The sequence below is a fragment of the Manacus candei genome, unplaced genomic scaffold (genome assembly GCF_025592945.1).
Source record: "Manacus candei isolate 608988 ecotype Guabito, Panama unplaced genomic scaffold, ASM2559294v1 h1tg000037l, whole genome shotgun sequence".
Classification (NCBI taxonomy): Eukaryota; Metazoa; Chordata; class Aves; order Passeriformes; family Pipridae; genus Manacus; species Manacus candei.
In genome coordinates, this window is record NW_026138085.1 from 4,438,156 (window position 1) to 4,451,939 (window position 13,784).

The following is a 13,784-nucleotide window of genomic DNA, read 5'->3' on the forward strand; positions in this document are numbered from 1 at the left end:
AGATTGCTCCCTCAGTACCTTTCCATCAGCTTCTGCATGATTTAGAGTTTAAATCCAAGCTTTTAACCCTGAGCTCAGTACTGTGAGAGCAGTTCAGGAGAGCTGGATCTTCCCTTCTCACCCTGGCTCCTGCCACCCCAGAAACACCATAACCAAACCCCATAAAATAAACCTGGGAAGGAGTGCAAGCATTCAGTCAGCATAAATATCAATGCAGCAGGCACATAGAACACAACTTCAGCAACATCTCCTGTTAAATATCCTCCTGTTTGGTTCATCAGAAATGCTGATAAATGCTGCAACTAAAAATCTAAACAGTTCTCAGCAGCCCCAGCAGCACTGCCCGGGTGTACCCAAGGCACTGCAGACTGAGGGGGCAGAAGGTTATACAATAAAGCATGGAACTGCTGTTTTACTAAAAGATTAATATGAACTTGTCATTGCTAAGAAGTTTTCTTGACACAAGCACTGCAAAGGACAGTAGCTGTGGTGGGGATGCAAACCCGCCGTGCTGTGGAGGGAGAGGAGGGCACATGGTCCTGCCCCCACAACCTGGGACTGAGCCCAACACTCAAAGAGGCTCTGCTCTGTCCCCCTGCTTTGACAGCTCCCAGCTGCTAACCATGGCATGCTGCTTAGCTGGGTTTGCCTTAAATTCTCCTTGTGGATGGCTGTACTCTGCTTTTGTGTAGGCTGATGATTTAGTGGTTGCCCGCTGGTATCAGAGAGAGAAGCATTTTTCCCTTCAGTGCCTGCTTTGTAAATCAATCATTAAATTATGTGCTACTTCATTCACATTTCTTGGGCCTCTATCTGCCATCAGACACCTGCTGGGGTGACAACTGACAAAATATATGGAACCTGGGGGAGAGAATGAGGAAAGGAAGGAAGGAGGAGGACTCTGACTATCTTTGCACATGTGACCTGTTGGCAGAAAGGCTCAGGCAGTGGCACACGGACGCTGTAGATTGAAGCTATTGAATTTTTTAGTAGCACAATACACTGCATAACTTTGCTGTTCCACCAGAACACAAGCACTTAAAGAGCAATCTTCAAAGCACTAAAATAAGACGTACCCAGCTGTGTTTCCATTCACATACATCAACAAGAAAACATGTCATTTTTTATACTAATTCCACAGAGAAATCAAAGAATAAGAAGCTATCAAAAAAATGGAATAAAGTCCTACAAACACTAACTATAAAGAAAAATAAATCTAGTTTTATTAATCTGTATCATGGAAACATAAGTGATTTAAAGCATTTTTGCAACATCTCTCCAGTTTAATTTGTATCGGGTTATTTGGAGGAAATCACAATCTTATTGTCAAGATCAAAATATTCACTGTCTTCTCCACAAAACAACTAGTCAATTTTTAAAAGCAATTTGGGAACGTTGACAGAGCAGTTGACATTACACACAAACAGGTACTGCTAACACATCTCCTTATATTTTATCTTTCTTTTGCAAGGCCTCATATTTTTTTTTCCAGTAGTAACATACAAATTGCTTTCCTTGGAATCAGACTCAAGATTCCTGCAGATTCTTAAATGAGAAAACCTGGTATCACCCCTAACAGCAACACAAACAAAACACAACCACTCCCACTCCTGACAGCATTGAAACAAGGAGAGTGTAGTATCAGCATTAGAAGATGGATGAGTGAACCAGAGGTGGGGAAAAAACAGATTACTGTGCAAGCAGAGTTATTTGAAAGCTTTACTAAGGGATTGGGATCTGTTCCCTCCAAAGGAAAATCAGAGAGCAGAAATCACTGTTCCCTCTCTTTGTTCTGTAAAGATCTTTTCATGGAGTTGTATGGGAAATAGAACAAAATTAGTCTTCTTCCCTTCAGAACAAAGCACTAAAGCAAAATATTTTTTTATTGTTACAGCTTCTTACATGTTAGATTGCACTTTAAGTCTTTATTTTTTAAGGTGAACATCCTGCTAATGAAAGACACTGGGCTGATGGCCCCAGAATCTGGTATTTGCCATTTATTCTCAGAACAGGAGTAGCACTGAAAGGTTCCTCAAGTGGTCCAGCTTCACTCCTACTCTGAAGAAATTGCTCCTTTATCACTGTCTGTACCTCAGCTAAAACAACAGTAAAAAGTGACTTAACACTGGGCATGGGCCAAGGGTGTCACACTTGATATCCTGGCAGCAAGTAGTGAATATACTTAAAGTCATGGGCTTTGTTCCCTTCCACAATCTGTTGATTTCTATTTCTCCTCTGCTCAGCTTGCAGAAGGAAAACAATGCAGAAATAGTTGCACTTCCCCAAAAAGCAGTGGCTCCCAGAAAAGAGCCTCAAAAGCAACACTCTTCCCCACACGGACACTAACTTGGGATCCTGAAACAAAACTGGATAGATGAGGTTGTGCTTGGAGAGCAGGTCCTGCGTCCTGAAAGACCAGGGGAAGATTTTAATTGATATGGTAACACCCAAGGCTACAGCCCTCTCCTTGCACAGAGTTACCTGGGAAATTCAAATGAGCTGGGGAACAAGTGGTTAGGTAGAGCAGGACAGTGAGAAAAGCACTCTGACACACAGACCCCCAAAGCTCCACTGACCCTCATTTTAAGTTTTAACACAGTATCAGAACTCAAATAGTATACTGATATTCTTCATTAGAATAACTACAAAATGGTAGCTATTCACAAGTAAAGCTGTTGAGATGTGAGCCAGAACAAATTATTTTGCATACTGCAGGGGAAAACAATGCTAAAAAATTGCTCTAAATCTGATGTGAAGATGTAGGATTCTTTCCAAAGCCAGTGTAGTCCAGCTGGTGTTATTATTCTAGCACTTGGTGAAGAAGTCATTTCATTATGAACACACACAAACGCTCACACACACAGATCTTTCCTCCTGACTACCTGGAAACAGGCAGGAATTGCATATCATGCTTTGTTGTCTCAACAGGCATGAATTGTCTGTCACACTTTACCACCCTGTGCTATGATTTCTTTCTGAAACCCAGTGCTCCTCCTTACTTCTAGTTATGATGCTACTTGTAAATACCAGAAGATAGAGCCTGATACTACTCAAAAGACACTCAAAACCAGCAGACACAAGATCCATTTTTTACAGTAATGAAAAATATATACATTACTGAAACTCAATTTAGCCATCTGGAATGTAGGAATAATAACATTTACTTTCCCCACAGTAAAGTGCTTATAAGCTAAATTAGCATTAACTGTCATTCATCTCAGTTCTGCAAAACAGTGAATCATAGCCTTAACTTCAAGAATTATTTTTTAAAAATGAGTAATTTCAATGAGCAGAAAATAAAACTTTTGTCTTTCTTTTCAATTCCTCCAACGATCATTATTTACCAGATGCTAATTTAGCCTATTTACAGAAAAAATCAAGTTATTTTTTGGCTCCTCTGTGCTGGAATTAATCAGAAGCAGCATGATCCCATGTTTAATTTCAATCACAGCAGCTATCGCTTTACAAATAAATAAAACTTACAAAATTTTTTACTGCTCCTAAACCAGATGTTACTTTTTTCTTAAGGAAAATAAAATTTACAACACTGGCATCTACACAAACTTTCGTTTAATTATGAGAGCACCAGAGAATATGGGTTTTCCTTGAATAAAATCCAAGAGTATAAATAAAGCTGCATTTTCTTGAAAGACATCAGCTGGGTTATCTAGAAGATGGCCAGACTATCAAGAATTCAAACACACATAAGGAAATATAAGCTGGGGGGTAGAGGAAGGGAAAAAACCTTATGATTAAAAGAAATCTATCAACCCTGACTTTAACAAGAGAGGCAAGTGCTACGAGGTAGTACACAGAATTCCTTTTGTAGAGCTGGGACTCAGCTTATTTCAGTTTAAGTTGAAAAAGCTCGTTATCAATTTCCTAGCTAGATTTAGTGAGAGGACAGCAGAATTTCGCCCCATCTGTTAGTCCTTGGCTGGGACACCAGTGCTATTTGTTTTCCTAGCGTGGCATCCCAGCCCATACAACAGATTGATGGTGCCAGAGAGACACTGTGAAGTGGCGCCTGCTCTGCTGCCAAGGGCAGGGAAGAAACGGATGGTCACATCCAGATGATCTTACATTAAGGGAGGGGGAAGTGAAAAATCTGCACTGCCTCCCTGCCTTCCCCCAGCCCTTGCTCACAGGAGACTGCATCTGACCTTCAGCCAGCGAGACAGAGAGCAAACTTTGCTTCAGAGCTTTAGAGGTGGCCAAGAACACTTCCAGCTCAAGTTTTGCCCCAGCCACGGGCTGGGTTTAAAAACGTGGTGTCAAGGCGAGAGTTAGAGGGATTTCCCCCAGGTTCACAGTTGGGACAACCTGCTTTGTCCTAAATGTCTTGTGCCTAAAGACTTCCCCAGTGCCCTCTTCCACAAAAATCTGCACAGCTTTCAGCAGACCCAGCTGATCTGTACATCTGTTGGGACAGTCTAGATTTACTGTTCAGTGATCCTTACTATATATAATATAGTATAACAAATATATAGTACTATATAGTACATATAGTGTGTATATATATAGTATATATACATATATATAGTATAGTGTGTATATATAGTATATACACATATATATAGTATACAGTGTATATATATATACACAATATATACACACTGTATAATATATATACACATTCTCTCTGTATATATACAATATATATACACTGTATGCTCTATATAGTGTATATATATATAATATATAGTATACTAAATATATAATTAACTATACAAATAGTTAATTTGTATACAAATAGTTAATTAATAGTTAATACATAATTAACTTATACAAAACAATGACCTGACCCTGCAGCAATGACAGGTCTAAGGGACATTTCATCCTCATAAAAGAATCCATTTTTATAATTCTTTACGTGGCCAATACGTACTGGATTCCTCCAAAATATAAACCACTTCAAGATACTGTAAATTGCACCAAGGAAAATAAAATTGTTTCCAGTTACTGCCTCATCTATTTTTGTAAACTTCTCCCCTGCTGCAGAAAAGTCTACACATACTATGATTAATTTTCCCATTCCTGACTTTACTTACATGTGCATTTCCAAAAAACTTCAGAACAGTACACATGGAATATTTTCAACAACAGGCCTAAGGTAAAATTCTGAAAAATACATAAAATAATCAAGCTAAAAAATAGGGGAAATATTTTCATAGTTTCTGTCAGTTTATAGTAATATTATTTAGTTTTAGTACAGCACAAAATATTATCTACATGTGACGTAAGTGCATCTAGTAGTACACAACAAAAAGCAGGAGAAATCAGCTCAATTTCTAGATATCACATACACATAAACACAAATAATAAGCAAACTAGAGACATGTAAAATATATTTCTGTCTACTACAAATTTGGCCTTTTCATAATCTGCAGCCCAAACTCTATTACAAGTTTGCCATTTCAATCCAGACCTTTGACTTCCACAAAAAGGCTTTAGGGAAAAACTGTTTATATTTAGAAAACGCTTTAAAAGGTAAAACTATCATGGAATAATATTATCTTTATCTTAGCAGACTAGTCAGACAGTTCAAACTGAAATGGCATTTCATACTAAGCAATAATATCTCTGTTTGTAAATGGCATGTGGGGCATTTAGATCACTGAAAACCAGGGATTAATGATTGCAGATTTCCAGTTCTTGGGTTGACAGAGGGGATTATCCTCATGGAAGTGACCCACACGGGTTTCAGAGGAACCTCCCAACCCACAGCTGGCACTGATAAATAGTGTGACACATTGCATAGTGCATGTGCATGTTGATAGGAATTGTATTTAACAGAGGATATCCCAGCAGAGGAGGGTAGGAAGAAGCCCCACAGTCTTACAGACACTTCAGCTGAGGAGAAAGCAACTAGGATTTGTATTTTCTTTCAGCCAAGAAAGGACACGACTGTTTAAATTTTCAGACAAAGGAAACAAAGATTCACTGTTATTTTCCATACAATTGTATGCCTTAACCTTTACCCACAAGTGCCCATGTTCCTAACCACTGGAATTGTGACCAGCTGAGCAGAGACTGCTGAAAACAACTGACTTGCTTTCAAAGCCTTTCTCCTGCCCTCTGATCAGTAACTCTTTCTTATGAAGATTTTTGTGAGCACCCTTACTGAGCAAAGTAAAGGACACAACTGCTGCCACCTTGGTATCTGAGGCCTGTTTTGCCTTGCAAGAAATAGCAAAAGTATTATGTCTCTGAAAACAAAGATTTGGGGTCACACAGTAAAACTGAGCATAAAAAAAATTGCAAATTTTTGCTAAAAGCATCCACACAGACACTTACTGGTGACCCGGTGTGTTCAGTATTTTACCCAAGTGTGAACCCCCTGAACACTGAACTAAGGAAACTGCTTTGTACCCCTATAAAAAAATAAATATTGACAATTCCAGAGTCACAACTACACTAAAGAAAAAGCAAGGTGTGCAGTACATCAGTACATGCAGCCATTACCTCTTCTGTAAACTGCTCTGGGATTGTTGGTGTAGGCAAGTTGCAGCCCTCAGCAGAAACTCTTAATGGAGAGCATTTAAAGCAAAATCTGCTCCAAATATGTAAGGGACATCTCACAGCTGAAGAATAGGAATATGTTAAGAGAATTGCAGTTCCTAAGATTTCTGCTCTGAGCTTTGGTTTGGAACATTCTACTAGGTAAAGCTAAGATCTGTGCTCAGAATAAGGCTCTGTACTCAAAAGGTAAAAAATGGGATGGAATTTATGAAGTCAGCCCAAGGCCAAGTGCTGCCCCACCCCTGGGAAACGAGGAGCACACACTGGCCTCAGGTACCAGGCAAAGGCATCCACTGGGCAAACTGGCAATCCAAGCACCTGGCCCCAGAGCTGCCTAAGGTTGGCAGGGAAGGATTTGAAGCACAACTCACAACCTGCAGTTCATGCTTTTCCCCTGATCCTGGGGCCCTTGAGCACCAGAATAAGCCCAGGGACTGCATGGATTGTTCTAGGAGACTGCACCACCTGGTGACCTGAACCCCTCAGCTCTGCTGTACCGAGAACTACTCACATCAAAACACCACCACTCTGATAAACTAGATACTAAAAGGTCTCCTACTTAAGACTTGGGTTGAAATGCAGGTTGGGATGCTGATAGCTTTGAACCTGCTATCCAGGAATTGAGTGAATTCCATACTAAATATCCTCAAATCATGGGAACCACAGGCAAACTGTACATTTTCAAAAGCTCACACAGCCAAAGGAAAGAGAACTCCCATTGCTAAGGAACCTCTTGTGTGTCTGGTACTCCAGGAGTGTCAAATCAGTGTTAAGTGAATTGCACTGTGTTTAAAAGCCTTTTTCTGTTCTAGCTGTTTACAGTTTTCTACTGGTAAATATGGAAAAAAAGATGAGTGATTTATGAATGCTCACTTTAAAAAGTCAAACAACATATTAAAACAATGCTTCATAGCACAGGGAAATGGAGTTAAGCAGACCACTTTCACAGTGATTTCATGAAAAGGAAATGCATAGATTTTTGACAGGGAAAAAAAAAAATCTGAAGATGAAGAGAACTGTGTGTATTAAATGTTGTTAAACCTTTATTTGGCCTAAAGCAAAAGATAGAACTCATTCTGTCAGAGATCTGAAAGAAAAAATCTAAAGAGACGAAAATCACAGCGTTTCAACCTCGGTAATTTCGCTTTACAAACATCCCAAGATGAGATTGAGTGAAGCCCTCTACCCAGCTACAGCCTGAAAACCACTGCTATTTCCAGTCTCTGTTAATATGAGAGTGGGTAGTGCTGATCAAACGACAGAAAACCAATTAAGGAGCAAGATGCCTCCTGCTGTTCTCCAGAAGGTCTCTAAATCCACTGCTCCCAGGAACAGTAACCCCTCAGGCCTAATGGGTGGCACTTGCTCAGGCAATTGCCCTGACCTGGGTTGTGCAAGCAAATAAAGAGCCCCTGAATTGACTAAGGAGTGTCAGAACAACAGCAGAAAAAATTGGCTGAGGGAGCACACCAGCAGCTGCAGGAGCATCCTCAGGTGGTGCTCAAGGAGGATGTATATTTTAATTTGTAGCCCATTTGCTGCAGAAGGACAGAAGTTTAAGACATGCCATGGAGGACAATATGGCAATCCAAGCAAAGAAAGGGAAAACAACTTTTCTGTATTTCTGAGAACAAATAGCTGTCTCTACCATCACATCATTGTTTTACTATTACCAGCTAATACAACAGCAGACAGAAAGTGCAGCTGCGGTCCACAGAATATTTGGCATTTCTGGCCCAAGCATAATCCCTCATGTAATGAAAAACCTATTTCTATTTCTGCATCCTCGCTACTCTTCATACTGAAGAGCCTTGCGTCTGTCTCCCATTTATTGAAGCTTATTCTTCATCTAGACAGCCAGAGCTGGTTTGTATTAGAAATTAGGTTTTAAATCACTATTTTTCTATTATTTGTTTTAGGATTTTCAGGAAGCCTCCAGAGGTGCAGAAAAATTCTTCTTGTTGGAAAAGACCCTAATACTCTTCAAGAAACAAGCTCCAAATCCCTAAACCTTTCTTTAAGACCTCTGATGTTTTTAAGGTTTAAATTCTGGCTATAAAGACAATAACGTTACAAGAGAGTTAAAGTGACAAAAATGTAAAAAAAAAAAAAGTTAAAACTCCCCCTGCAAGAGTAAGACTAATCAGAGCCCTGAGCTTTTCTTAATGAGCAGACTCCATTATGGGTTCTCCTTTTGCTTTTCTCATGTGGTTGGAGTTTTGCATTTCAGTGATTAATGGAGTCTCAAGATGCAGAAGGGGATATATATGAAGAAAAAAACAACAGGTGAAATAAATTTTTGGCTCAATAAATCTTACAGGCCTAAATTGCATTTCTTTTCTCTTGATGCTCTCTGCTACCTTGTGGCCAGTTTTAACACGATTCTGTATTTTCAGGTCCCAGCTCTGCACCACATTCTTACAAATGGGCACAGTTTTTGCCTTAGAAAAGCCCCTGGATGCAACAGGCACACTAACCCATTACTGGGAATACACAGGACTATGATGCATTGCCTATCTCTGGTAACTGTTACTGTGCCTGTTGTGAAATTGTTTAATTTCTCTTTCAGTTCAAAGTTATTTTGCATTTTCCACAGACCAGCAAAGATGTCACAAGTTCATTTCTACTCCTTATATTACCCTGGGACACTTGCTAGGTACTCCTGACATTTTTCCAGCATCCATTAATTTTCTCAGCATATCAAGTACTATTTATCTCTCCTTTAAAGCTTTTAATAACTGAACACAGAAATTCTCTAGTGACAATACAGTCTGACAGAAGGAGTATCCCTTTCCTTCTGCAAAAGAAAACATGACCCTCACAACTCCAGTTCCAACTGTCAGGAGCAAAACCTGGGTTTGCTGACAAACCACCTGCCTTGGATCAAACTACCTCCCTGAGAATTACACAGAGGTTTCATGGTTTCCATATTTAGGAGGCAAAGTTGTAGGACAAGGATCCTAATTGAAAATTTGGAATTCTGTTCTTCAGACTGCACAGAATTATTTCAGCTACACTGCCAAATCTCTTGATGGCAGTGGGATGGTTTTGGACTTGTTGCTACAACTGCACCAAAGTCAGTTTATGTGAAGTTGGGATCCTGAGGACAAGCAGTAGATGGACAGAGCCTTCTGACCATCTTGTGTAATTCTTCATCCTCTGAGCCCTACATTAGCTTTATGCAGTCACCTGCATCTTGCAGAAAGTAGGAAGTCTCTTGCAGGAGAAATAAGTAAATTAAAGGAGAAGATGCAAATATATAGAAAATGCACTATTCTTGCAGTTCTGTGTTTTGTATCATGCTCAGATTTAAATGAAACAACTGTTAACACACAGGGACAAACATCATATATGCAATAGACTGACCTTTCCAAGCATCTTGTCTAATCCAGGTTGATTCCTGCAAGGCAAATAACGTGCCACAGACAGAGTACACCTTCTCATCCAGCCTGGGGAACCTATTCTGCCACACTGGCATCAGTATGTGAAAACATCTTCTGTCCTGTGACTTCTCTCAGAAAGTATTTAGTAAGAAAAATGTTGGAGGGAATCACCTGATCAACCAACCAGCAAATTAAAAACAAAAAAAAAAAGCTTAAAATTAAATTAACTGCAGCACTGTTATGCATTATGTATATTACCTTTTAAAAATTAAACATGACACAGAGGGATAAATCTGGACATCTCAGAGAAGAAAACAAACTAAACCCAGAGAGTATTTACAGTTTTAGGTGAGGTTCTGTAAGATGAACATTAGAGAATGAAAATCCTTTTCCATTCAGAAACTATATTAATACAAATGCTTGCCTTTTCTAGTAATTATTTAGTAATAGCCAAGATAAAGACATTCATATTGTCTCATAATCACACAGTGGGGCTCAATATTGATTCTCTCATTATCAAATCTGCTCAACATACAAGTCAAAACATGATTTTTCTAACCAACTACATTCTTCATTTTGGCATTGTAATTCAAGCTTCTGATGTCAGAAACTATTATGAGAAATTAAGTAAGAGAGAATTAGCTGAATATAAAGAAAGTATACATGCATCAGTTCAAAAAGGAGCCTCTCCTTCCTACACCCATTGCTCTAATAAATAAAACAGGCTTTGGCTCTTCTGTACCAATCATGGTCAGATTCTGTTCTGGAAAGCAGACATTTATTCACACTCAGGGAAAGAACTACATGTCTCAGGGCTTAGCACTCATCATTATTCAGGCAAAAATGCCTCAGATCACTAGAAATGGGAATAACTCCTTGCAGTGGTACAAACTGGGGACTGCCAGGCTGGGGAGCAGCTCTGTGTGAAAAGCCCTGGGGTCCCCTTGGACGAACAGGAGCCAGGAATGTGCCCTGGCAGCAGCTCCCTGGGCTGTAGGAACAGAAGTATGGCCAGGAGACTTGGGGAGATGATTCTCCCATCTGCTCAGCCCTCATTATTCTGCTTCTAGAACAACTGCATCCAGTTTGGGGCCTTCCAACACAACAAGGACATCAATAAACAGGAGCAAGTCCAGGGAATGTCTCCAGGATGGTTGGGGGCTGGAGCACCTGCTGTGGGAAGAGAGGCTGAGGGAGCTGGGTTTACCCAGCCTGGGGGAGAGAGGGGAGCTTCAAAGCAGCTTGTTGGTACCTGCAGGTCATCAAGAAGATAAAGCCAGGTGCAATCTCTGTCCCTAGAGGTCTTCAAGAGCAGAGTGGACATCAGAGATGACCCAGCTTTGAGCAGAAGGCTGGACAAGAGACATTGAGAGGTCCCTTCCTACCTGAATTATTCTATAACCTTGGAAACCTAAATCTTGTGTGCAGAATTTGTCCCGGAGATCAGACAGGTTTATCATAGAAGATGTCATTTCTCCTGTTTATAACAATACCATCAGGTGAAGGATTAATAACAAGGCACAGCATCCTGTGAATATGCTGTGTTAGGTGTTCAAAGTCACTGACCTTGGCAAGCCAATGACTTTATTACTGGACACACAGAATATATAAGATTGCTGGGAGTAGTGACACGAGAAGGCAGGTCAAAGTGTCATGCAACAAGACTACATGAAATTAAAGCCTGAAGAAGCTAAGGCTGAAATGAACCTGAAAACTATTTCTTAAACACTTTTTAAAACACTGAAAGGAGATAATTTCATCCCATTATATTATATGGTGAGTAAATTTTTCTGTCAGTTCATAGTGATGTGTCATTTCTCTTGCCACTGTTCAACTTCCTTTGCTCCATAATTTCTGTACTCTATTACCTTGTCTTATTATTTTCACAAATTTAATTTAATTCCAATTTTTTATTTTGTCTTCCCTCAAGTTCCTTGAATATTCCTTGAATAGTGTCTTGTCTCTTTAGTACAGTTAAGTATTTTTTGTGGCTTTTTTCCCATGGCATTCATAATGGTGTTGTAAGAGCTACATCAGCCACTTAAAAAATCCATGTGACATCTTTCAATCTGCTATTACCCCATAGAGCAATGGATGTATTTCTAAAGGTAAACATGTACTTCTGCACTTAAATGAATAAAATCCATAAGCACACTAAGTGCAAAACAACACAATGAGTCAACACAGAAACACAGCAACAAATAATCAATATAAATGAATCCATAAATGATCAACTGGTGATCTCAATCTAAATAACTGCTAAGAAAGCAATGTTTACCTAGGAAGAAATGAGACATTTTACTCTGATATTGAACATTGACTTTTCGGAGAGAACGACCACAGGTTTATTTGATAGTTTTCTTTGACTTGGCATTATATTAGCAAAATTTAATCTTCAATATCCTTTATGCTTACCCTTCCCCTGAAAAATGGCCTCATCTCAGTTTGTTGGGCTAGGTTATAAAGCATGTCTCACTAAAATATCTCAAAGCTTTTTCATCATTTTTGCCTCTGAACTTCCTGCAAGACTCATTTTACATCTACTTATCTCTGCTATCTCTTTGCCCTGACAAGACTTCACACCCGTGATTCTGGGATTAAATCCTAGACTACTAAAAAAATCCATAATATTCAGTATTTGCACTGATGAAAGTGAGAATAGGCTCTGCCACACAGACATCATGAAACCCAGCCCTTTCTGGTTTGTGCATGGTAGGATGCCAGGGCACGTGAAGCAAAGCAGGTACTTCACATCTGAGAGAAGGAAAAAGAAACCATCTCTGAGGGAGCTGTTCTCGCAGCTTTGACTAGAAAAAGCCAAAACCTCTACTGTATAAATAATAACTATACTACTAAATTACTAACTGTAAACACCATCTCTCTAAAAACAGCTTCTGGGGAGCATTGCCAGCATGGGTGAAAAATGTTGTCTCAGACCTGTCCTAGACTGTGCTGTGCAATATGCATTAAAAAAACCAAAAGGGGCCCTGAAAACACACACCCAGTAACACAAAAAGGAATATGTTCTATGATCCCCTCTGTCTCCTGGCTCTTGCCAAGGTTTCCGAGCATGTTTGACCTGGTGGCTGAGCAGGAAGGGTTTTCAATTCCAAGAGCTAAGCACGTGGTGGCACTTTGTGAGTTATGGCAACATTAATCTCACTCTAGTTTCAAGTGCTGAGGTTTACTGTTTGAAAATCTGTGACAAAGACAAAGAACTGAACAGGCTACAAGACTGCCCCTTCACAGCAAAATCCTCCAGCTTCCACTATCCCTGAGACCTCTGCTAGGCAAAACAAGAGGTACATTGGGTTTTCTTGGAACAAATCTGTAGATCAAACTTTTATTTTTGATTCAGAAAAAGCCCAGAAAAACTATACCCAAGTAATTTCATATCCAAGTCCTCCTGTTCATTGTGGCATTAAACATATACTGCAGCTGGAGTATCTTGTCTCTAGGAAAACTGTCTCCTTCCCCTAATGAATCTCTCACACATTTGGACTGTGGAATAGGGACACTTGCTAGGCTAGAAAGCCACATCTAAATTTCCTGGAGGCAGGCACCATGATTCCCAGCACTAGCACATAGTTTTCTTACAGAATGGGGCCAGATGCTTTTCCCTAAAAGGCTCCAAAGCCTCTCTTTTCAGAGGCAGCATCAGATAAGCTTATCGAGCTACTACTACGCTTTTCTCTCTCAGATTGACTGATAGCAGTCAATAAGAATCACTGAATGTGTGACATTTAGAATATGACAGGCATATTCTAAAATTTAATTATTGCCCCTAAGTGACACCTATTTTCAATGCAAATTTAAGAACAGAACCTTCTGTCATCAGCTAATCTTGCAAGATGCAGCACTCGCTGGGTTTACATTGAT

The 13,784-nt window shown here is 39.7% G+C and overlaps 1 protein-coding gene across 4 annotated transcripts in view; it reads right to left on the reverse strand.

Moving 5' to 3' along the window:
- TENM2 (teneurin transmembrane protein 2) overlaps positions 1 to 13,784 on the reverse strand; it is a 1,665,603-nt gene that overhangs the window by 143,813 nt on the left and 1,508,006 nt on the right. The gene's annotated exons all lie outside the window — the stretch shown is intronic.